Source organism: Terrapene carolina, unplaced genomic scaffold (genome assembly GCF_002925995.2).
Source record: "Terrapene carolina triunguis isolate 2854851 unplaced genomic scaffold, T_m_triunguis-2.0 Scaffold62, whole genome shotgun sequence".
NCBI classification, from domain to species: Eukaryota; Metazoa; Chordata; order Testudines; family Emydidae; genus Terrapene; species Terrapene triunguis.
Genome location: NW_020664413.1, coordinates 38855150 through 38882009, shown reverse-complemented (window position 1 = coordinate 38882009; position 26860 = coordinate 38855150). Strand labels below are relative to the sequence as shown.

General features: G+C 43.6%; 1 pseudogene; it reads left to right on the top strand.

The window, feature by feature from the left end:
* Nucleotides 1-26860, top strand: part of LOC112106044 — a 223149-nt pseudogene that overhangs the window by 52432 nt on the left and 143857 nt on the right.

Below are 26860 nucleotides of genomic sequence, written 5' to 3'. Positions count from 1 at the left end.
GTGTACCATGTGAATACAGGGATGCATTCAGCCCCAGATATACTCCAACATGTATACATATCTGTATATATTCTGTACATGGCATAGGCTTGAATTCACCATGATAGGATATTTTGCGAGTATATTCTTTAATTTATACATGACTCTTTTGGTATTCTGTATCGTTTAATTGTGTAAAACATTTTTGGATTCACTGTCCATGAATTATACACACAGACACTTTAATAGGAGTTGCATGGTTACATTTTTTCACGCTGACTTGAATATTCAACCCCATACTGACTTTGGTTAAAAATGCACTGTAGCCACATATTATTATTTACAATTTTCTCTGATATTTATTAGGATTATTTACCACAGCTGGGCATAGTTCACAGCCAGAGGACTCTTCATGGAGTCAACAAGAAGAGAATTATTTATGTCACAATGTGATTTCTACTGTAAGCTAATATTAGAACTGGTTTTCTGTTAGTAAGTTAAAATGAAATAAGAATGTTGAGCCAAGCTTATAACTGGAGCCAGGGAATGAAATTCCATTGACTCGCACCTTCTTATACCAGGTCTGGATTTGTCCTACTTAGGTTTTCTGCAAGTAAATAAAACGAGAGCACATTTAATCTGTAATGCAAATGTGCAGTCACAAATATTGCTCAACTCAAAGCTATACGTTGATAGCAAAGACAACAGAAAAGATGTATTAAGTCACACAATTGTTGCTGGTTGATGACATTGTCTGCCAGCTTTACAGCTGGTTGAAAGTGAGCCACAGGTAGCTCCATTTTTATTTGAATTTGAAACCAGTTTTCACAGCTGATAAAATGTGAAAATTGTATTGTATCCTGCTGGTACCTTTGCTTTGGTTTATAGTGAACTGGTTGCTGTTGGCAGGTTTCAAAGTAATCTGAACGGTAATAGACTTTTAAAACTGTGTTAATGTCTTATTTGAGGATTTAATTCTGGAAAATCCAGTTCACTGATGTGGCAGGAAAGCTGCTAATTCAGCAGGACTACGTAACTAATACTGCAACTACCAGAGCAGTGCTTAGATTAAAATCCCTACAGATTGTCTGCAGTGGTCGAGATAGTGGTTCTCAACTAGGTTACAGCCCTCCAGGTGTTCACCAGCAGTTGTGTGGGAGGGGTAATCACTCAAGCAAAAACCATCTGGACTATTGAGTAGGAAATGCTGATATAAAAGAACTAGCAACAAAGTGAGGCAGTGTAGCAAATTGCATGCCCAATCCTGAACAGTGCTGAGCATTGTCAAATCCCATTGGGAAGTCAATGAGAGTTAAGAGTGTGTCACACTTTGTGGTTTCCGGACATAACTCACTAACAATATATGAAGTTGAACATGTTAAACCAGAGGAGAATAAGTAAATCCCTCTTGGCCAAGTTCTGCCCTAGGATGTGAGAGCAGGGTTTCCAGCAATAGAAGCTATTCATGCTATCAGTGTAAATTCTTGATAGCTAACATTATTTTTATTCATTTCATTGCTCCTGGCAATTTTAAAAATGTTTTATTTCTGTAGATATGTAACTAGTTGGATTGAGACTGGCAAGGCAGAGTCTGAAAGAACAAATCTGACCATCCTGTTTGTCACGTATGTTCCTTATTGTTTGGAGAAAGTTTTTAAGTTACACCAGACTATCACCCCAATTCCACACCAAAGCAGCATGGTCCAGGTAACAACAACAGAATCTTCACTCTGCTGTTTTTCATCAGTTCTGATTTTTAAAAGAACATTTGAGTATTTCACACTTGGTGGGGTAGAACCTCATTGCGATGAAGCAATGGTTTCATGCACAGCATTTTGTAGCTATTTCTTGCATCAAAAAGAAGATGGCACCATTCTTCACCTGCAGCAGTTGTTGGTGCTGGGCTGGCGCTGGAGGGACTGCAATATGTGCCTTACCAAAGTCTGTTGCTGGTGTGTTTATTCTCCCAGTGCTTGAGACATTCTTTCTGCTTCAGGCACAGTGACTCTGAGAGCTGATTGATACCAGTGCATGGCCTCTTTCACCTCACTTTACCATGGACTGCTACAAACTAGTCCCCACCCTCTCCAGTTAAAAGTGTCAAGGCACAAAGACTGATCACTAACACAGCAGGTGCAGTTAAATATAATGGTAATAAAATATCTTATGGAAAACAGAAAATGTTGCTTCCAAGAAACTAAGTGTACAGTGCCGTGGAACATATGGCATATGCCTGTCTGCAGTCATATTTTAGTCAATAGGTCAATAACGTGCCATCGCTGGTAATTAGTAACAATGGTCAATGATGAGATATTAAAAGTTACTACAGAGAACTTTTTTCCGGAGGGTTTGGCTGGAGAATCTTGCCCGCATGCTTGGGGTTCAGCTGATCGCCATATTTGGGGTCGGGAAGGAATTTTCCTCCAGGGTAGATTGGCAGAGGCCCTGGAGGTTTTTCGCCTTCCTCTGCAGCATGGGGCAGGGGTCGCTTGCTGGAGGATTCTCTGCGACTTGAAGTCTTTAAATCATGATTTGGGGACTTCAACAGCTGAGTCAAGGGAGAGAATTATTCCAGGAGTGGGTGGGTCAGCTTTTGTGGCCTGCATCATGCGGGAGGTCAGACTAGATGGTCATAATGGTCCCTTCTGACCTTAAAGTCTATGAGTCTATGAGTCTATGTTGAGTGGGGCACTGTCTACAGCATATATGCAGTCAGGTATGTTCCATGTATGAATCCACAGAAATTGCTGGTTTTGGCTGACTGCCAGGGTACATATATTTGCAACCGTCTCATCCTTTGTTGGGTATCTGCATTATGACTTTCTATTATCTACCCAAGGATTTTAGAATGTGTATCATTTGTTTTAGGGATGTGCAATACTCCTGATATTTGTCTGTGAATGTGAAGGCCTGATTTTCATTCTTCTTTGTATTATTTATTTAGTCTGGATTTGCAAGTTCTGTGTAATGATCTTTGGCATTATTTTAATTGATTTTATAAAGTTTTAGAGAGCAATAGAGGAGTGTGATGCTGTCACTAATGATAGGCACTGACCCTGGCATGTGGAAAAGGTCAATTTCCATTGGCTACATCTAAGCTGAGCCTGGGATATAGCAAACAGTTATGCGTGCAGGCAGTGTGACATGTGTAGTACACTAACATGCCCCTGCCTAAAAGCCCCCTTCAGTGAAGTCACTGTTCCTTCTTCCTTTCACCAACACCCTGGAGCTCAGTGATCATTTATTTAATGCTGCGATTTTTTTCTTGTGTAAATAAACCTTATTTATCCCCCACCAGCAACCCAACTCCCGTGCAGAGGCTGGCAAGTACATGGGCAATCCTCCTGCATGCCATCTACAGATACCCAGACTAATGCCCAGATAAGTAGTTTTCTTGCATTGGCAGATAGTCTAAGTACTAAATAACAATAGCTGTTTTACCTAAAATAGTTAGATAACCAGGTTTCATGTTGTTTTAATTACATACCAAAGTATGTAATTTTGCGCGTGCACGCACACACACAATGTGCAAACCACTACAGAGTGAAACTGCAGCCAACAGTAAGTTAAAGTATGTCCCACCTTCTCCGTCTCTTATTGAGTTTCTAGGGCAGTCTCTTGTTAGTCCTATCCATTTGTATTAGTACATTCTCTCTCTTTGGGCTTTCCACCTGCCTTTGATTGGTCTCTCCTATCACTCAGTATTAACCAGATCTACTTTTGGACAGCAGGGCTGTCTCTCTAATATTAATATAATTCAGATTTGCCCGTTTTTGCACTCCTATCCAATGAATGTTCAGGGACATGAATATCGCACAAATAGCCAATGACACTTAAGCACCAAAACTGAATTATGACTCCCTCAATACCTGTGCTGAGATTGTATAAGTACATATTCCTATAACATACACATTCAATATAAGCTTCTCTAATTTAAACCTCTACCTTTTACTGCCATTTCCTCTCAGTAATAGTGAAGAAGTGTCGCTTGTTCTGAGCCCAAAGAAGACTTAAGAAATAAGATGAAAATGTTACCCAGCCGCTATTTTTGGATTTGGGATTTATGAGATCAATCCTAAATGAAATACTTTGATGTTTTCAACCCAATTCCCAAACATCAATCCACATTATAAACAGCATCACATGGCTCAGTTTGCTGGATTTAGCCAAAAAGGGTAGAGCAGAAGTAGGTAGTTGAAGAGAAAAGCCTTTCTATCAGTGTGATGGTAGAGTTCATTCCTTATTTTACTACACCATCACTTCACCACCACCACTCACCTGTGAGCTGCTTTTTCAGCACAGGCTGACCTTCACACATTACTTGCCTAGAAAAAACCCAGTAAAACTTACACAAAGTGTGTTTAACACAAGCTGCCATGCAATCATATTACTGTAGCTCATGTGGAATCCCCATCTCTGGAGGTTTTTGAGAATGGGATGTACAAACACCTGTCAGGGACGGTCCTCAGCTCTGTGGGCTGGACTTGATGACTTCTCAAGGTCTCTTCCAGCCCTGCATTTCTATGATTTCTATGTCTTTCCATCCCATATCCCTCTAATGTTCAACTGTCATCACCTGCCATGCTTAGGTTGTGAATTCTTTAAGAAGAGAGTTTCCCTGTTTTCCATGTAAGTCACATTTTAAAGAGTCAGTATCCATTTCAGAAGATTTAACAGAGATAGAAATGAGCAAGAATATACCAGGTTGTCACCTAGTGTTGCTTCAGAGCAAGGTGTGCAGGTTAGTGTCATTCATGTTCAGTTGTTTTCTCTCTGTGAAATATAATTGTTTCTCTTCAGCCATCAGTTTCTTAATTAGAAATTTTAATATCATTTGTTCAGTACTATTACAGAATAATAGACACCCCCAACATAAAATATTATTGTGTCAGCCTGTCCAGGGTCTCCAGAGTATTTTGCTAAAATGCTTGTTTCTTAACCTCATCCCATTTGCAGAACATAATATGAACGTTGCTTTTTTGAATCACGTGAGAGTAGTTAGAAAACAGCCCTAAATCTATATTTAGGATCCAACCCTGCCCTTAGCAGATGGGAGCAGAGGAGGGAGTGGCTCTGGCCATGTTTCTGGAGCTATCCTGTCAGCGCAGGGCAGGATACTACAGGAGGGCCCGTGGAATAGGCCGGTGAATGTTGTTCTTTTGGAAAGGAGCAGTGTGCCCTCCCCATACTGCTGACAGCAGCCATGATGGCTAGCTGGTTAGGAAGCCTAATTGCCCCCTAGCTGACAGACCATGTCCCCTTAGGGCTGTGGTGCTCTGAGCCGGCATTTACTGCTGAATGCCCTTTTCCTTGCCTAACACATCCCCACATCACAGGGCAGGATTTGGCTCTAAGATCACACCACTTAGAGAAATGATGTCCTGTGTGTCAAATATCTATCTGTACAAATGCTGGAATGCTTGGGAGACTCTGAACATTTATAACAAACTATAGCATTCCTTTTTCAAATTAAAGTCCATTGTTCTGCTCTAGAATCCATGCGAACTCATTACAGTATGCGAGTGTACTGCATTTTAATAGGAAGGAAAAGAACCCAGTGATTTTTGTGATCTGGTGCTGCCGTTTGTCAGATGATTCTTTGCTTCTGAGAAGCACAGTTCACTTTCTGCCATCTCTTGTGAGGGCAGCAATTTGTTCCTCATGTTGAGCAATGACCCTTTTTGGGGGAGGGAAATTCTCAAAGAAAAAAAACCAGATTATTAAATTCTCATTGAACTAAAAAAAATCTGCTGGAGTCGTAAGTGGCTTGCTGGCACAGTTCAGAAGCAAGGAAGCCTGCAGTTGGTCAGTTCTACCCCGATCAGTAATGATCATGGCAAACAATGGGAATTGCTATAGAGAGGGCTTCTGGGACATATGGATAATTAGACCAAAACCTCTATAAATTAAAAAAAAATGATTTCATGGACATTTTTATATGAAAGCGCAGGTGTTACACTCTGTAGTGAGTTTCAGAGCAAGTCAGTGAGATTTTTTTTTTTTTAAATACTCTCTGGATCAAATGGCTCAGTTGTGAAAAAGAATGGAGAGAAGTAAAAACAAATCTTTATGAATAATATACTAGCGATGGGCTCAAGCTGCAAAATTCAAATCTGGTCCAGGCTTTTGAACACCGCAAAGTTACGTTGTGTTTGGATCCAGGTTTTTGATTCAGGCACCCCTGACATGTACAGTAGAGTTACATCCCTTACACTCATTTAATGTTAAGTGTTTGTATTTTTCTTTGAATGGAAACTATTAATCCTAATTTTATTTTTAATTTTGTAATAAAATACTAAAAGTTTATTCATATAGGTCCTGATCCAAAGACAGTGGATGTCTTCTATTGACTTCAATGAGCTGTGGCATAGGCCCTAATCATTAGCATTTCCGTATCATATTTTTGAAACAGCTATTGGGGGAAGAGTGGTCTGCTGGTTAGTGCAAGGACTAGGTGTCAGGATTCCTGAGTTATATTCACAACTCTTTGCCTCTGAGGTGCTTCTGTTTATCTATCTATAAAGTAGGGGTTTTACCTCATGGTGATGTAAATGTTTAATATTTGTAAAGACGTCTTTGATGTCTCAATAAAAGGAGCGAGAGAACTGGAAATTTATTATTTATTATTTAATTTAAATTAATAATTTCAAAAAATCTGTGGACTGTAACAAAGCCTCTGACCTGTTTTCTTTGTTGTAGACTTTGTGCTTTTTACTGGATTGTTTTCTGATACCAGAATACTCCCCAGACTCTCCTTGTGAACTCTATGAAATACATTTTGCATTTGCAAGCATCCAGGCTTTCAGTGGAGCTCTCTTCCAGGATCAGGTGAGTGACTGAAGCCAAAGAAGGATACAATATTTCTGTAGTTGCTCCATTCTTGAAATCCTTGCAGGTTCTTCATGTCACATGCACATTTCATTACTCAGGACTGCAAGCTACAAAGACATGGTTTCAGTCTGGTTACAAGGGACATATTATTTAAATAATAAGTGCCGGAGACTGAATCTCTTGTGTACATCTTAACAATGAAATAAGTGGTGTCTATTTGCTATGTTTGTTTCAGTTAGCCAGCATTATAATAAATATTAAACCTACATTATACATTGAAAAGTAACTTTAATCTGATAATAGCTCCCTTTCCCCATCTGCATGTCCTCTCCAATGCGCACACCATCCTACCTAGACCCTTCAATTCTCCCCACAGCTCAGTGCCCTCTTTGCTGAGTGCCAGCTGTGATCACATGTTTTGTGGTGTTTAGACCTGACCACTGAGAACTGGCCTGAACTGACCAACTCATTTCTCATGCCATAGACCAGTGGTCCCCAACACGGTGCCTGTGGGCGCCATGGCGCCCGCCAGGGCATTTATGTGTGCCCGCCTAGTGCCCAGCAGGGGAGAGAAGGCGTGGCCCCGCGCCTGCCGGGGACAGAGAACTCCGGGGCTGCAGGCTGCAGGCGCCGGTGTTCTCGGTCCCTGGCAGGCGCGGGGCCGCGGCTTAAGCCGGAGAGAAGCCGCGGCCCTGTGCCTGCCGGGGACAGAGAACTCCGGAGCTGCTTGGGCAGCAAAAAGCCGGGAGCCGGCCCTGGCCAGAGCCCTGCCGCTGGAGAGCCAGAGCATCGTCCCCTGGAGCCGAGCCTGGGCTGTGGCGGCGAGAGGGGCTCCTGGAGTGTGTGAGGAGCCAGGGAGGGAGGGAAGGGGGGCCCGGGATGCAGGGAGGGAGGAGGGGTTCTGCTGCTGCTACCGCCAGTGCTGCTGCTCTGAGTCTCCCCAGGGTGGCGCGGCGTTTCCCCGCCCAAGTGGGCTGTGCAGGGTGCCACCAGGCTGGGCAGGGAGCGCAGATCCCGGCTCGCGTGCTGATGGGGCGAGTGACTGGGCAACCCGAGCTGCCAAGGAGCTGCCCCCTCCTGCCCCCGGACCCAGCCTGCCATGCACCTCCTCCGCCTCAGCCCCGCGCTGCTTGCCCCGGGCCCCCACAGCGCCAGGGGCGGGGAGAGGCAGAGCCTGGCTCAGAGCAGGGCAGCGCGGGATACTGCCCTGCTGGAGGACCCCCGCGGCTCGGGCACCTGGGGGTCAGTGTCCGTCCTCTCGCCTCTGCCTGCATAGGGCTGGGGAAGCAGCTGTCAGCACCTGCCCCTCTCAGTCCTTGCACCCCCCATCCCGCTCGCAGCCTCTTCACTTGTACCTCCCCCCATCGCTCCTTTGCCGAACCCCTTCCCCTTGTACTGTCCCTTCACCCGCACCTCTCCCCTTGTACCCTCCCCCAGCCCTCTCCTCGCACACCTCCCCCTTCCCCTGCACCTCTTCTCCCGCAACCCTCCTGATACCCCCTCTCCTCCTCCATCCTCCTCCGCGAGTACATCACACCCCGCTTCTCTGCCAGTGTAGTGCCCCCAAGCAGCCCCACACCCTCTGCCTGAACCCTCTTTACTAGATTGCCATCCCTTTCTGGGTACAAGGTTTGAGGGTTAGACCCTATGCCTTCCATGTGCATTTGTGTGCGGGTGGGGGAGGGCACTGGGTGGGGGGAGAGCCCAGGGCTTGGGGGGGGAGCCAAAAGTTTTTTTTGCTTGGGGCGGCAAAAAACCTTGAGCCGGCCCTGTCCCAGCAGGCGCGGGGACCGCCTAGTGCCCAGCAGGGGAGAGAAACCGGGGGCCCCGCGCCTGCTGGGGACAGAGTACTCCAGGGCTGCGGGCACCGGTGTTCTCTGTCCTCGCGACTTCTCTCTGGCTTCTCTCTTCTCTCTGGATTCATATAGTATGTAATATTAAATATGATGTTTTTCGTATTATTTAATGTACAAATACAAAATAAGCCTTGAAAAATTGTTGGCGCCCGCCACACACTTCTGAAAACATGAATGTGCTACTGGCCACAAAAAGGTTGGGGACCACTGCCATAGACCAACCAATAGCTGTCAGGTGTTAACAGCTTTTAGTTACAACTAACTACCATTTTGGGGATATTTACTTCAGATTCCTCAGCAGGACTTTCAAATAACCAAAGGAGATATTATACCCATTTTGTTCAATGAGTCTAGAGCACACTGAGGCTAGATTTTGAGAGTTTAATAAGCAATATAAAATTTCATAGTTTATGTACCTTGGTATCAACTCTTAGTTCTTTGATTTAAGGAACTCTTGTAATATGGGACACAATAGTGAGTGGAACTAAATTTGAACCAGCAACCAAGGAATGAAAGGGTTCACATGCAGGCACCAACCTGCTAAGCCATCCAGTCTCCCTTTGTTTGTTTGTTTGCTATAATTCTCATGTAATTCTGCACTTTGGGATTTTTGTTTGAAACAGTAAATGGCAAAATATTATGAAAAAAGCTATATTCTTGCAGAATTTCTACTATAGCTGAAAGCAGGATGCACAGGAGACTTCAAAATAAAAAAAAAGTCTGAGTCATGAGTGTTAGCCAATTTTCAGAGGATAGTGGTTCAGATGAGTTTGGGGGAAGTATTGGGAAAGCACTGGATGTGGAGATGAGCCCAGGAACCATTTGAGATACCTCTCTCTATTGCTATTGTAGAGTAGAAATATATAAGGACTAGTCTTCCTTTGTTTTGGTTTTTTCAGCTAATTGATCATGTGGAGTTTAGCGGGTGGTGGATCAAAGAAAGGAGAACAATAAAATTTCCTTCCCAAGGGACAGTTTTTGATTACATCATTGACCCTGGTACAAAGAAATTTACTCTGTGGGCTGGAAAAGAATTCCAGACATTGAAATGGAACCAGATGTCCCTCTCCAGGTATGATCTGTAATTAAGTAATAAGAGAAACTGCATATATCTGGACAGTAGTTGTATGATTCTGGGTGGCTTGAAAGGCAGAAAGTTGAAGTTCAAGTGACATTAATCACCAAAGTAGCTCTGTAATCACTAGAAATACAGTGCACATAGAGATGTATTGCTATTATGAAACAGCATTTACAAGTGTACAGTTGTACAAGTGTTTAATGAGTTGTGAATGACACCACAGCCAGTCTGAATCTAACTTTCTAAAATCATATTAATACTTCATATTCATGTGCCATTTTTGTGTAGAAGGATCCTATTGAGCTTTTGCTCAGTTAGCACTGAAATGCAGCTCTCTCTGGGATGGAAAGCAGCAGCCATTCTGCATGATTAAAGGTAATTTCTCCATTGATTTTAGAGGAGTGGGAAATATGTAGTAGGCAATATATAGTTGTTCAAGCTAGAATTTGGACACTGAACACAAGTAGAACTAACTTCCCATGTGAAAAATGGCACCTTTTCAACACATTGTACTACAGCACTTTGCTGGAGCATTGGTTGAGTATCTTGGGGGAAAAAATGTAATCCTCAACATCCCTTTCTGCAGCTCCTAGGTTTTTCTGAGTATCTTCCATCTAAGCACTTAATTGTCCTGACCCTCCTTAGTCTGATAGCTGACCACCTCAGAGCTCTAGATAATATGGCGTGGCATCAGAAAGGTAACACAAACACATGGAACAAATAGTATGTGGTGCATAGGCAACACAGATTAAGCTTTGTAATATAATTTCTTAGCACTTACTAGTTTTTTTCCAGTGTCATGAGCTAGGTTGTCCCTGGCCCTTATATAGATGTGCAAGAGAGGAGTGGGAGGGAAAGAGTGCAGGGAGCCTTCCTAAGCACGCTTTTGTGTAAGGGCCAGGCACAATCACAGTCTCTGTGTTTGGAAGATTACAGGGACTACTCTTTCCCTACTCCCCCACCTCCATTGACTCACTTTGCCTGCAAAAGGGGCAGGGAGAAGGCAAATCTATGGCACACATGCTGGGATGGCTGTCAGACATTGTCCCAACTACAATTTCCTCTCCCCTGCCAAATTCTCCTCTCCAAGGACACAGCCCACAACTGATGGCGTGTGGGAGTTTGGGGGACTGTGATGGGTTGTCTATAGGGTTGCTAACCCTCCAGGATTGGCCTGGAGTCTCCAGGATTGAAAGATTAATCTTGAATTCAAGATTATGTCATGCAATGAAAATCTCCAGGAATACCTCCAACCAAAATTGGCGACCCTAGTTGTTTACCCCACAAGGTGAACAAAGGAGTCTGAGAGCTCAATTAGCCCACTTTGCTGCATCTGGAGGGTGAATCAAGCTCGATTTGTTGTTAGACCCAGTTGAGCAGGAGCTGGGTCAACTTAATAAAAGAAGGCAGTGAAAGCTACAGAAGGATCCAACACAGAGAAACCCAGGAAAGAGGAGGTAGGCAGTTCCCTTTGTCTGGGAAGGGTCTGAGGAAGGCAGACTGAAGAAGGCTACAGGGATGGAATTATTCCCTGTGTTGGGCCCTAGAAAGGCACAGAGAGGCAGTCCTGAGAGGTCAACATTCCTGGAGAGAAAGGAGGAGCTGGGAGGACCTAGGGAGAAACCAGAAGAGAGGCTGTGTTAAGCACAAGCTTCAAGGAAGCAGCACAAGGGGCTCAGAGGTAGAAAGTGGCCCAGGGAAATAGCAGCGTGTTTGAAGGAACAGCCCTAGCTGCTCAATACAGGGTCCCTGGGCCAGAACCTAGAGCAGAGAGTGGGACAGTGTTCCCCATCCAGGCCCAAGGAAAGGTCCAAGCCTGATGTAGGGACTATTTAGGCTGAAGACTGAGCTTAAACTTTGGGCCAAGGGAGCAGAAACCTCTTTTGTATTAAGACTTTTTTGACTTTGAGTTGTATTTTTTTTACCTCAGAAGGCATGGAATTAAAACATTACCTGGCCAGAGGGCCAGGTCACTAGAAGAGGGGCCATTAGTTAGGGTGCTAGACAAAAAGAGCCTGCTAGACTGTGCCCAGCCATAAGGGGGTGCGCTAGCAGTGAGTCTACTCTTCCTCAGGGACCATTTAGGTATGTCTATACCGCATTTTGGACTGAGCTGGAGCGAACCTCCCAGCCTGGGTCTACCTAGTTGGGATAGTGGGACTCCTGGTAGCTCTTGAAAAATAGCTCTATAGCTCAGGCTTTGAAGTTCCAGCTCAGAAGGGACCTTTGGCTCTGAACTGCGCTGCCTCTCCCCCCTCGACTTCAGAGCTCGAGCCGCGACTTCAAAACACTGTCTATACAGCTATTTTAGAGCGCTAGTATGAGCCCTGCTAGTACAATTCTGTCTACCCCTGTTGGGAGGCTCACTCTAAAATGCTGTGCCAGACCCAGGGTCCCAGAGCAACCTGAACCTGAATGTCTACACTGCAGTTAAACAGCCCCATGAGCCCGAGCCCTGTGAGTCGGAATCAGCTGGCATGGGACGGCTGTGGGTTTTTAATTGCAGTGTAGACATACCCATTGACTCCCTATCACAGGGCCTGATCTTACAAACCCCTAACTTAATAATCTTTCCTCATATCATAAGTCCCTTTGGTTACTTTTACGAAAGATTATTGATATGATTAAGTGTTGGCAGGATAGGACATTATATGCCACTTCTCAACAGGTGTTCAGAGATGGGGGTAGAGCCTTTGGTGTTCTCAGCAATCCTGGGCTGAAACTGCTGCCAGGAATTGGCTCCTTTCCATGCTGCCTTTTGCAGCGTGGCAGCATCAGCATGCTCTTCCTACCTGCTCCTCTGCTCTAACCACACATACCTCTGAGAGGAGTGGGGAGGGGATCATGCTGCAGTCACCACCAGTAGGAGAAAGGAACTGGCTGCTGGCAGAGATCCCATATATGAGCTTGGTAAACTGGTCAAAGTGACAAAAGAAATGGACAGATATAAACTAGATATACTAGGCCTATGTGAAATGAGATGAGTAACATCAGCACAAATAACTTGGTCAGCTGGACACATCCTGCTATATTCTGGGGTACTGAATGCCAGTGATGTACACAGAGGTGGTGTGGGTTTGACAGTTTCAAGAAGGGCAGCCAAAAGCCAGAGAGACTGGGCACCAGTTTTGAAACAATTATAACAGTATGATTTACATCAGAGTTCCAGAAAGTTTCCATCATTCAGTGTCATGCTCCATCAAATCAAACTAGCCAAGAGGATGGGTGGCTACACAGCGTAATAGACAAGGTCCTGAAAAGAGAGGTCCTCCTAGTAATTAGAGATAAGATTGCTGAAGTAGGGAGCAAGACACTGGCAGGGAAGTAATTATGGGGAAACAAGGTCTTGGTGAAATAGATGAAAATGATTAAATGTTTGCTGATAAAATAACTTGGAGGTCACCAGAACAGGGAACAAAACTGACCACATTTCAATTCCATACAAATGGAGAACTGTAGAAGATGGTACATAGCAGGAACAGAGCACATGTCGGAACGGACCACACACTAATGGTAGCTAAATTGAGAAGAAAAAAAAAAGATCTGAACAACAAAGATGCTCACGTTATAACATCACCATGCTAAAACAGATGACAACACAACAAGAGTTTAGAATTGCACTAGCAAATAGATACCAGGTGCTTGAAGATGATGGAACAGTAGAAAGGTAATAGAAACCTGTAAAGGAAATTTTCATTAGCACTTGTGGTGAAGTGCTGTGATTCAGGAAGAAACAGCACAACAACTGTAATCTGAGGATATATGGCAGAAAATACAAAAAGACTCAAAAACTTAAGTGTATACTAAATCAAGCAAGAACACAGACAGAGTGACTTCTAGAGGAATATGCTGAAAAGAACAAAGAGGCCAAAAAGAATGTTAGGAAAGAGAAATGAGACTTTTAGACAAAATGGAAACAGATGGACAAATCGCTGCAGCACAAAATGACACAAACATCATTAGACAGTTATCAGGACAAAAAACAAATACCAACCAAGCAGTTCAAGACAATGAGGGCAATTTAACAATGAAGACATCAGAACAATTAAATATATGGAGGTGGTACTTTAATCAACTACTGAATGGCGAGCCAGTGGTCAATCCCCCAGATACAGAAGAAGGAGAAGATGTGGACATTGAACTAGGGCCCAACAGCAGAATAGAAGTAGAAAGGGCAGTCAATTGGTTAAAAAATGGAAAGGCACAAGGTCCGGATAACATTCCAATGGAGGTTCTTAGGGCAGACTTAAAGAATATAGTAGACATTTTGCTAAGCCTCTCACAAAAGATATGTGAAGAAGAAAAAATACCAAACGAGTGGTAAAATTGTAGTGAAGACGTCAAAGAAAGACATCAGTCAGCATAAAAACTGGACAGTCATTCAATTGCTGTCTATTCCAAGTAAGGTATTTACACACATTATTCTAGACAGAATAAAGAAAGCAGTAGATTAAAGGTTAGGACAAGAACAGGCAGAGTTCAGACTGGAGAAATCATGTATTGATCAAATAGTAACCTTACATATCATCATAGAACTATTGATTCAATGGCAATCACCGCTTTATATTATTTTTATAGATTTCCAAAATGCCTTTGATACAATGGATAGAACACTTTTATGGAAGTTGCTGTGCCTCTATGCATCCCTTAGAAATTTGTGAATGTCATTCAGACTTTCTATGAAAATATGACATGCCATTTAATAAATAATGAACTGATCGAGCCATTCAAAGTTACTACAGGTGACTTATGTCACCCATGATCTGGTGGTGAATTGGATAAAGAGAGAGACCACAGAACAACTAAGGGACATACAATGGACTTTGACACAGAAGTTACAGGACTTGACTTTGCAGATGGTATCAGCTTGCTATTCCGTACCTGTAGAGACATGCAAACCAAAACAAATGATCTCCAGGTTTATGCACAATTAATAGGGTTGAAAATCAACACAGAAAATGAAAGCCATGAGAATCAATGCACAACAAAAAATACCAGTAACATTTTCTGGGACTGACATAGAAGATGTCTGATGTTTTACATATCTTGGAAGCATTGTAAGTACAACAGATGGAACAGACTCAGACATTAAAGCCAGACATGCCTTTGCTACTCTCAATCCAATTTGGAGAAACAGAAATTGTGTTCTTCAAACTAAACTTTGAATATATGACACCATTGTAAAGTTGGTTGTACTATATGGCACTGATAGGACAAGACATTATGGAATGAAAATGGAGATGGCTAGGACATACATGGAGAAAAGGCCTGAATGATGTAAGACAAGCATTGGACTGGAACTCCCCAGGGCAAGAGGCAATGAGGTAGGCCAAGGATAACGTTGAGATGCACAATAGAAGCAGAATTGAAAGCTACCAGAATGACAATGGAAGAAGCCAAGTCTGCAGTAGGAGACTGGTGAAGATGGAAGGCAGTGGTGAACATTCTTATGTTCCTCATGGAATAGGGAGGTATGAAAGTGAGAGAGAGTGAGAATGAACATAAGCAGGTACAATTCTGCTGAATTCAATAGAGTTATACCAGGGCTGAAGTTGAGCCCCAGTGTTTGTTTAGTCACTTTGATTTAGGAATCTTTTCATTATTTACTTGTCTGCAAAAATTATGTGTTTGGCATCTACCTGGAGGGTTGTGGTTTTGTTTTTTTTTGTTTTTTCTCTCTCTCATTCTAAAATTTGGCTAAAAGAAACCCCTCAAGGTTGACAAGGACTGGGATTGACAGAGCTATGGCTCTTTGAAATCCCTGTTGTCCATTTAAATTTTAATGTTTCTATCATTTGTTCCTCAGTGTAAATTAACAGCCATGGCAGTGTGTTGGGTTTCTTTTCCGAAGTCAAGACTTTAAATTTAATTCAATAGCCTAGATTTACAGCTATTCTATATTTCACAAGGCAGAATCAATAATGTGACTGAAGTGAAGAAGATAAAAATTTATGGTATCTTGCAATTTAATGGTTGAAAAGATGCAATTGGAGAGATCATAAATTGTGAAGGAGTTTATGCTTCATTGCTCCTGATTCAGTGCTTGCTGTTAGAACTTGATTTGTGACTATTCACAAGGTGTGATTAATGGTGTGATCGATGCTTGCTTCAGTGCAGTAAAGCAGTTGTAATGCTCTTCATTAGAATAAATAAAATAAATTGACTGAAGCTTTATAAAAACTGTGTAACATTTAAAATCTAAAATGTCAATTTTTTTTCTTGTTACAATTTAGGTTTCTTCAGGCAGTTTCCACCTACATCACATCACTCATTGTCATTCTTTTTGGATATTATAGAAATCCATGTGGGTTCGGGTTAGCTTTATGCAGAGCTTACTGAGAAGGAAAAAAAATAAAAAGTTGAATAGGACTGAGCGGAGCCTAGGATATCTGGTGGCTGTGTTTTGCCATCCTGCAAATGTACATTTATCCTCCTTTGACACGTGAAAGTTTAAAGGAATCAAGGCAGAAAATGACCCTTCCGTATACAGCTTGACTAAAAACAATAAAAATTAATAGTTTTCATTGTTTTTAAATGGGGTGGATGTATGATCAGCACCGTAGCAGAGACAATGAAGATAAAGGGGCATATTTTGAGTAGTATTTCTTTGGTGTGAGAATGTATGTTGCATAAGCCAGTGCTGTCTCTCACTATGCTCTAACACAGGCAGGGAGATGTGAGAGAACCTGAACAGCCATGAAAGGCAGTGGGATGGAATGATTTTGATATTGTCATTTGAAGAATGAGTTTCAGGAGATACAAACAAGGAATGGTGGTGAGAGGGCCGTAGGATGCCTTATAGATGTCACTTAAGCCCCCCTCAATATAGGAAAATTTCAAAGTTTTAAAATGTCCAAACCTCAACTTGTCGTGTAAAACCGGGGGAGGGAGGGAGGGAATCGTGCTGTGACATTTAGCGAAAATCTCGTGTGGCTCAAACTGCTCTATCTGTTTCAGTCCTATTTGTGTTTTATCAGTCTTGTTGAGAGATTAATCTTGTAATTAGCAGAAGAGGCTCATGAGGTTTCCACAGTCTTTCCTTGTTCTGCCATGCATGCATTTACTGATTTGAATCTGCAAAGAAAATGCCAAATGTAGAGATGCCATTTTTGAGCTGTTGTAGCTATATAAAAAGTAGTGTTTCTACTGTGGCACATGCTAGTTAGTCTAGTTGTCATCTCAAATGTTCCAGCTATTCTGCCATCTCAGGATAGCGCACTTTGTCTTTTTCACAAATCTGGCAGAAATTCAGGCGTTAACCACAGACCTCTCCTAAATCTAACCTTTGGTGAAATGTGACATCATTCAAATAGAGGAGTCTTTCCACTGAAGATGACCCCCCTCAGACTATTATTTTAGGGTGAAATCCTAGTCAATGGGCTTTGGGTGGGTGACATACATTGGAAACAGCGGGCCTGGCCACCATCCCACCCCAAGCTGTGGAACACCTGCATAGCCGCTTGATAGCTGCAAACACGGCCACTTGGCAGCCCCGGGCGCGCAGTGGTGGCTGAGACTTGCAGTGCTGTCTGGCCGTGGTGCTTTGGTAGTGGATAGATGTAGCTGCTAAACCCATTGACTATGCCTCCAGCTCCCCTGCCCATAGGCGCTGCTCGGGGAAAAAAAAGTGGGTGCTCGGCAGCCCCGCAGATCAGCGCCTCCCCCTCCCCTGGGGCCCCCGCCAATCAGCTCCTCCCCCTCCCTCACAGCGCTTCCCACCCACCTCAATCAACTGTTCAGCAGCGTGCAGGAGGTGCTGGGGGGGGGGGAGGAGTAGGGTCAGGAAGAGGGGGGGAGGGAAGAGGTGGGGTGGGGGTAGGGGTTTGGAGGAAGGGGTGGAGTGGGGACAGGGCCTGGAGTGGAGCAGGTCTATTATCCCCCCCTCTCCCCCAGGATCTGAATAAGTTGGTGCCTATGCCCCTGCCCTTCCATACTGCTGCAGAGAGGGGGTGCAGAGTGCTCCTGCATGGCCTTTCCGGGCCTCAGACCATTGGCCCATTTTGAGCCTTCCATGATCACATAACGTGGAGAGGGGCAGGAATTTCCCTTTAATGACTAGAAGTGTTTCCCCTGAATGTATTTGTCTCTGGCTATGGAGGCTGGCAATACGTGTAAGCTTTGGGAGAGGGAAATCGTATGGAAAGGTGTGTTCAGCTCATGCTGCGTTTGACCCAAAAGAGGGTTGACAATGCCTAGGGTGAGGAGCCTCTACTGCCTGCGTGGCAGGGAGTACACCAGTCCTCTGCAGCCTCTCATCTCTGTCCCTTTGTTAAGGAGAACTGCTGTACCGTCAGTGCTCTGAGCCTTTTCCTTTCCTATCGCTACAGGCTTTGGAGATGGTAATTGCAATAGGAAGGCATCTGTAACAAGCTGGCCTTCTCCGCAGCTCCCAAAGCACCCACTGTCACACCCAGAGTCTCTTTCCAGAGTTTATTTCCCAATTTAGGCAAAACAACAGTTCCGCAACCCACCCTGGGATACAGCTCCCAGGGTTCCCTCCCCCTTTACCTTGTACAGGAACTTCCAGCTGCTCTCGCTTCTTGCAGCACCAGGTCTTCATCTCCTCCAGGCAAAGGTGCCCTCTTAAACATAATTGGCATCAGCTGACCAGGGACAGGGGGCACTTGCCCTGCTCCCTCTTAGTGACAGCCTGTGACACCCTTCTCTTTAAGACCTTGCCCACCCCTAGGGGAAGCCTTACAGTCCACAACCTAGTCAGGGGACAGTCAATAGAGCCTCATTTTTTTTTTGATTCGGGTCTTCGAGGTCTTTGCACGCAGAGTCGCTAATTCTCCCTCAAGCTTATTAACTGTCAAGATCAGGTGGCCCTTTTTTCCTGAGTCACCTGATGTTCTGCAGCCAGCTGTGCTTTCCGGATTGTCAGCAGCTGCTAGTTATTCTGGCAGTCCCCCTAGTCCATAAAACAGGTGCTCCCTGAATCCCCTTCCACAAAAAGCACTGCTTTCACCCCTGGCCTTTTACCTGGGTCCTGTCTGGGCCCCCACTGCCTGCTGTTTGGTCTGCAGTCCTGTCTGGGCTTGCACTGCTTGCTGTTCATTTTGTGCTATGAGCTTTTGCTTCCTGGTACCCTTCTGCATCTGGAGAGTAGCCAACTCCTCAGTCAAGCACTGCTGTTTCCCACACTCTGCGTGCACCCCAGACCATGCTAATTCTTAGTCCAGTTTTATCATCGGATTGATGATCTGCTGGGAGGTGTTGACATCCTCTATTCTTGTTGATACTCTTTCAGCTGCTCTTATAAGCGTTAAAGAGTTCTGTGACACCTTATAGACTAACAGACGTATTGGAGCATAAGCTTTCGTGGGTGAATACTCACTTGGTCAGATGCATGTAGTGGACACACAATAGCAGATTTAAAGGTAGCCATCCTCCAGCAAAAAAACTTCAGGACCAGACTTCAAAGAGAAACTGCTGAGCTTCAGTTCATTTGCAAATTTGACACCATCAGCTCAGGATTAAACAAAGACTGAATGGCTAGCCAACTACAAAAACAGTTTCTCCTCCCTTGGTGTTCACATCTCAACTGCTAGAAGAGGGCCTCATTCTCCCTGATTGAACTAACCTCGTTATCTCTAGTCTGATTCTTGCCTGCATATTTATACCTGCCTCTGGAAATTTCCACTTCATGCATCTGATGAAGTGGGTATTCACCCACGAAAGCTTATGCTCCAATACGTCTGTTAGTCTATAAGGTGCCACAGAACTCTTTTTGTCGCTTTTTACAGCTCCAGTCTAACACGGCTACCCCTCAGATACTTATAAGCTTTGAAGATGACTGAGGACTTCCTCTCAGTCTGTCTCAAGTGGATGGGTGTGGTTCTGTGGCCTGCAACATGCAGGAGGTCAGACTAGATGATCATGATGGGCCCTTCTGGTCTTAAAGTCGATGAGTCTATAACTCAAACTTCCAGCTCCCTCCACTCCTTTTCTGATCAACTGTTGGTTTTCTCTGTCTTTGGCCACTGATCTAGGTTCACAAGACCTTTCTTGTCTGCCAGCTCTTGCGCTACTTTCCTCTGCATCAGGGCTGGGAAACCCCACTAGTGTCTTCCTAAAATCACTAGTCATGGAAGATCCTTCACTACCCTGACACGTAGCAGATCTCTCCACCCGGGACCTCTGGCTCAACCTCTGTTGTGGGGGTAGAATCATGTCTCTCCATGTAGACATGAGACATGTATGGGGGAGATGCTGATATATCTTCTTTGTCAGCACCCCATTTTCCTGGACAAGGGTGTACCCACATCCTGAGCCCACTAGATCTTCTACAAACACTCCTCCCCAGTCAGACTAGTACCATGTATGGCTGAGCCCCGGTGCCATTCAGAATGACCTCAGGCTTCAAACCTGGCAGTAACAGCAACCCTGGTAATCACACTCCTTTATTGGTCATCCAAATATACCCAGGCCTGCTATATCTGAAGCACATCACTGGACTTCCCTGGCCAGCTCCAGAAGCACTTCCCCCTGTTTGGGCTACTTCCCATTGATAGCTTCCCGGCAAATTCCAGATCGTGGTATCCCCTTGTTTGGTCTCCTGCAATGGGACATTCCTAGTGTGACATGCCATTCAGGCCACATGGTTCTTTCAAGCCTCAAAGGCTTCTGCCTGTTCAACTGCCTCTTCCACTGGGGCAGGTTAGAATCTCCTTACCCCACTGTGGGATCCCACTTGGTCCATCTTTTTCTCTATGGAGCTATCTCTGAGCATAATGCCAGGCAATGAAGTCTCATAATCTCTAAGCCGCTACCCATGATTGTACTCCCTCGGGGAATGGTTCAGCCAAAAAGTGGTGCCACTATATCTCCGGAGTCAATCCCAGTTTATCCAAGATGGCAGCCTTCACTACAGGATAGGAGCCTACCTGCTTGTCATTTGCTGCTCGGGAGGTTGCCTGTACCTTGCCTGTCAGAAATGGTGCTATGCAGGCTGCCCAAGTCAATTCTTCCTATCTGCTGCACTGGCCACTCACTCAAAAGTACAGAGGAAGGCCTCCAGGTCATCCTCTTGCCCCAGCTTCGCCAAGCCAGAGACCAGTCAGCCCAAACTACCTTCTCCAGTACCAGTTTAATTTCCCAGAGTCCCTTGGTCCAGCCGCTTCTGCAACCACTCTTGTTGCTGGAAGTGAGCCTCCTGCCATTTCTGTGGAGTGGCAAATTGGACCTCTTGCTGTTTTCTGCAGGTGCTCCATCAATTGCAGGAGCACAGTTTGGATCTGTTGCTGCTGTTCCTACTGCCACTGTAGCACAACTGCCTGCTGCTGCTGTGTAGCTGTCTGCTGCCGCTGCGCCATTACCAACAGGATGTCTCACATACCCCATCTTTACTGATCACCCAAACTGGGGTGGGGTGCCAGTCAGTGCTCAGAGGCTTCAATTTCCCCTGGATTCTGGGGACTGATTGCCTACCCGCATTCTCTGCCACATTTTAACAAGCTGGCCTTCTCCCCAGCTCTCAAAGGAAGAGAATTTTCACTCATCCCATTTTACAGATGGGGAAACTGAGGCATGGAGAGGCTTACCCAATTCCATGCACCATCAGCTGCAGAGCCTGGTTTTTCTGACTCCTAGTCCTGTGCGTTGCTCATTGGGCTAAGCTACCTTTCTTGCCAGTGGTGAAAACCATGCCTTTTACACATGGTTTTATTAGCCATGCAAGTAGGGCTGGCCAGAAAACAAGAATTCCATTTTGTGAAAAATGTCCAGGTTTAAAAATTTGGTTTCATTCCAGTATGGAAGAAAAAACTAAACCATTTTTGTGAAAGAGGGAGGGAGAGGGGCCCACCTCAAAATAGCCAATCATCAAATGGTTAGGTTACTCACCTGAGATGTGGGAAGCCCAAGATCAAGTCCCTGCTTTGCCTGATTCAAGTCTCTATCTCATGCAGTCCCTCCTGTTGGAGCTGTTCCACTTTAAATAAATAATTAATATTAATTGGGTCTGACAGATTGACTGACCATATAGCCTGGTGCTTAGGGAACTCAACTGGAATGTGGGAGACAAGTTCCTGCTCTGAATCAGGTAGAGCAGGGACTTGGTCTGGGGTCTCAGGTGAATCCTCTAAATCAACAGGCCATTGGCTATTCTGTGGCTATTTTCTCTCTCTCTCCTTCTCATTCATATATATATTACATTCTGTAAATGAGAAAACTTCCCAGTGAAAGTTGTCTTTCTGCAAAAATTTTAGTTTTGATGAATTGGCATTTTCCAACAACAAAAAAAATGTCGTTGAAAAAATTCCCAATCTGTTCTACATAAAAATATACTACAGTAAAACCTCAGAGTTACGAACACCAGAGCTACGAACTGACCAGTCAACCGCACACCTCATTTGGAACTGGAAGTACACAATCAGGCAGCAGCAGAGAGCAAAATAAAAGAAAACTAACGCAAATACAGTACAGTTCTGTGTTAAATGTAAACTATATAAAAAAAAAGGAAAACAATATTTTTCTTCTGCATAGTAAAGTTTCAAAGCAGTATTAAGTCAATGTTCAGTTGTAAACATTTGAAAGAACAACCATAATGTTTTGTTCAGTTACGAACATTTCAGAGTTACATTCCCGAGGTGTTTGTAACTGTGAGGTTCTACTGTATTGGCTATGTCAGCAGTAACTCAGGCCTGGTCTACACTAGGACTTTAATTCGGATTTAGCTGCCTTAATCCGAATTAACCCTTCACCCGTCCACACTACAGAGCCAGTTAATTCGAATTAAAGGGCCCTTTAAATCGATTTCTGTACTCCACCTCGACGAACGGAGTAGAGCCTAAATCGATTTTGTTAATTCGAATTAGGGTTAGTGTGGCCGCACACCACCGAATTACTGTGGTTTAAAACCGAATTAAGGTGCTTAGTGTGGCCGCGCACAATCGAATTTATACAACCTGTTTCCCAAATTCGAATTATCTAAATTCGGATTAATCCTGTAGTGTAGACATACCCTCACAGAGAGTATGTTGAAGAACACCACTACTGAACCTGCTCTTGCTGCTTTTATGGTAGGTGTGGCTGTGAAGAGGGATGCCCTTTCTTTTGCTGCTGCTGCTGTTGTAATCTTGAGGTGGGCTGGCAGGTTTACTGCCAGAGTCTATTTCTTTGTTTACCAAGGAAAAGGAGCACAGTTTCAGTCAAAGTGCAGGTGTGGGTAGTCACTGGATTTTTACAGTTCCTGTTTGATAGCCACAGGCCTCATGAAAGAGCCTGCTATTGCTACTAGTATATGATCCTGCTGTTACCTTCTGATGAAGTGCTTCTTCCCCAAGTGAGCAAATGATTGTAGAAACATGTGTTTTGTTGGTTTTTTTCCAGAAGAACATAACAGCAACAGAAGAGAAAACATCACATCTGTGCTGTAACCCCTTATTCCTTTAAAACCTTTCTCCCCTGGCTGTGTTTTCAGTGACTGAGAATGTACAGTCCTCTTTGCTAGTCCTTGAATTATAGGTATTCCAGCAGACAACGGAGGCATTCACAAACATGTACATACATATATAGGCATTGGCATTCTGCAGCAGATCAATGGAGCTATTCTAGTCTTATTTTACATCTCTGGGTCATTCATGTAGATAGAGAACACAACCAGTCTGAATAATAGTGATGATGTGAGGTCATTTAAGAGGTAGAACCTCACCCCTTTAAGAAAAAAAAATGCAAATTCTTATTTCTTTAACTTAGCTTTCCTGCACTCAAAATCTCCAGATAATGAGGTGGAAGAACAGGAAGAAATAAACAAAGCCCTTATATTTAACCCTTGACTGGCACTCAGATGCCCCAGTGGTGGGTGTAGCAAATATGGAGAAAGATTAGATAAACTTAAAAGGAGGGAAATTAGAGAGACTCCAGAACAGCCTTTTCCCAGAAATGTGTTTGTACAACTCCCAGTGTACTTCAGTTGAGTAAACATGTTATGTGACTAAGCCTAGAAACATTAGTAGTATTGCTGAGGCCAAAAATGACTCATTACCTGCCTTGGGAGCAAGTCCTGTTTAGGTTGCTGAGACGTGAAATGTGTATAACACTCCAGATATTTGGAAAGGAAGTTCTTGGTGTTACCAGAGCTATAATATCTGCTGTGGCCTGACTTTTCATTTCAAATGTCTTCTTGATGTGCAAATTGTTAAAATGGCTATGCCAAAAATGCCAGCAGGTTCAGCTTGTCTAAGCATTGTATCCTCAGTGAAAACTGAAGGCAGGCATTAGTGTATGGACAATATTGACATTCAAGGATTATAGTAGACAAGTGGAAAAAGTTCATATGAACAACTGCTTTTTGGAGGAATATGAGAGATGGCAAATTTCAGAATAACGGAAATACCAGATGGTCACAATAGTAATCCATAACATAGACTTAGAATTTAGAGATGGAAAAAACTCATTCCAATAATTCACTATTAATCTCTGCAGCATACTTTCTAGTACTATAGTTTTAAATGTCCCAATGTGATGGGGCTTCTACTACTTCCACTGAGGAGAATTATACAGCCTAATATATCTCACTCAACTTTTTCCTAATATTTAGTTTTTCCCTTTCTTAATTTAAAATCATTACTTCTAATTATACCCCCATTTACCTCACAATTTTTTTCCCTTCCATGGTATCAACCTCTTTCAAACAGCTGTGAAATACTTTGATCATGTCCTCTCTGTTGTTTCTTAGCCAAACTAGGCACATTACATCTGTCCTCATAAAAATCTCACTAATCTGATCATTTTTGTTGCTTTTCTCCAAATCCATGTGCGTGTGATAATTGATAATATATTTTTGGTAATGTGGCGCTCAGAACTGAATGAAATAGTCCAACAGCAGACAAACGAGAGATGGACAGAGAGACACTGTTAGCTCCCTGCTCCAGGGCATGATATATTTGAGTAGCACAGTCCCAAATCACATCAGTCAGACTGGTCATGCCTGTGATATCCACATTTGACCTTTCACTAGCATCCACTTTCCCCACCTAAATTCCTAATAATTTCTCCCTCCCTGACTCCCTACACCTTCCTGCTCAATATCACTAAGCTAGCAATGAGTTATACAGTATGTAATGCACATACGACAAACCGTTTGAAAGAATATCTTCCCCTCCTTATTATCTCTTTTTGTCTGGTTCTCTGTGTCTATGTCTAGAATCTACCACAGTTCCTTCTAGATCCCTCACAGTTCATTAGGAGGTTGCTCAATTTATTAGGAACCAATCATGCATTCATACATTCGTTCATCTGAAGTGCACTTTTAAATGTTAGACTATACACTAATCAAGTTGAACATGATAATGAGAGCACGTTCACATTGTTAAGGTAAATGACCCAATGCACTCAGAGTGAAGACATATTTGAACTACAATTTGTGCTTTTCATTGGAATATTGAACATTCCTGGGAACTCTGAGAGCGTTGTTTTGTAGCTGCCTTGCAAATGTGTGATTATCATTACACTGCTGGTAGGACACTGGCCATTTCATTATTGCTTTGTGATACATTTCTAGTTGCCGCTGTCTGAGGAGGATTCTGTGGTGAATTGTACGTAAATTGGTCTATAAATGCCTCAGTGCTGCACGCGCGCACACACACTTCACATTTTTACAAGTAGAAATGTCACAATGGTGAGTGGTACGACCCACGTGCAGAGATTGGATGCTCTAGACCTGCGCACATTGAAATCAGCAGGTGTTTTACCATTAAATTCATTGCAAACAAGATTGGGGCCTACGGCTGTGTGAAATGAAAAAACAAAAGGATTGGAAACGAAATATATTGTCAGAGACATTAGGGGCATAGGGCAGATAGAGTAGGCTGATCAGAAGTTTCTCTTCTGCATGTTGAATGGGATCTGTCCTGGGATAACGATTTGACTGTAGGGAAGTGAGATCTCAGAGGCAGATATTTCAAATTACAGGGGAGAACCTAAAATTGATTTGTGTTAAATAAGGAATTCCTCTCTGGGAGTCTCATGTGAAACACTGGGCTACTTAGGTGAGTAATGGGCCTGATCCTGCAGCCCATGGATTGCTCAGGTGAGCAAAAGTGGCAGGATTGGGCCCTCGGGTCTGTAGTCTTGTGTCAGGAAGCTCAAACAGATAGGACTTGCACAGTGTGTTCTGTACTTTGGGTAGTTTATTACTGAGCACTTTTCACTTGGGACAATTTCAGGTGATCCTGAGACTGCCTAATGTCAATAAATTCTAGTACAGAACAGGGCCTTAGTACAGTAGTCGCTTGTTAGTCCAGGGGTCTGGATGGTGCTCTCATTGAGGCTTCATGGCCCCAAGGGGGGCGTAGGGAGTTGGGGTGGAGGTTGACATAGCTCCTGAGCCATGCTGCCCTGCTCAGGCAGGGCATGTAGGTGCCTTCAACTTAACCAATACTCCTCTGTTCTTACAACAACACACCTTGTGATAGTAAGGCCAGAAATTTTATCCCTTCATTTTAAAGAAAGCAACTGTACAGGGAATTAATCTTTATTGTGGACTCAGCCCTTTTGTGACTTTTGAATACAATAGCTACAATGTTTGGTGGCTGGTTTTTGTTTGTTTCTGTTTTTTGCAAATGCTATAATTTACAAGATACTTTCATTGGTTTATATTGTTGTAGCTGTGCCACTTGTAGTCTTAACTGGAAATGACCTAAGAAAAATAGGCATTGTGCCAAAGCTCCTAGGGATATTTATATGTCAGTAAAATCCAAACTGGAGGAGGCATTCTCAAACAAGCTTAAAATGTTGATGAAGGTGATAGGAAGCCAAACCCAGCCTGGAGTCAGTGAGAGGAAGAGGGTGTGGAAGCTGGATGCAGATTGTACATTAATAAATATTAGCTTGCTTGGTTGAGGTGAAAGGATTTGCACAGCAAAGTAAAATAACTTTATTTGTGATATTTCCAAGGAATGGGGGCAGTATGCAAAGCCCAGATGCTCTTGTCAATGTCCCCTCCCCGGAAAGCCAGCAGCATCCATAGTGAGCAACTGCAGTGCTGTCAGTAAGCCATATTTTCCCACATGGCTGGACTGAAGAACAGTTTTATATAAGGGGCTGTGCTGTTCGTGAGGCACGCAGCCCCATTTCCATAGATCAGGATAAACTGTAGCTCAAGAAGAACTAA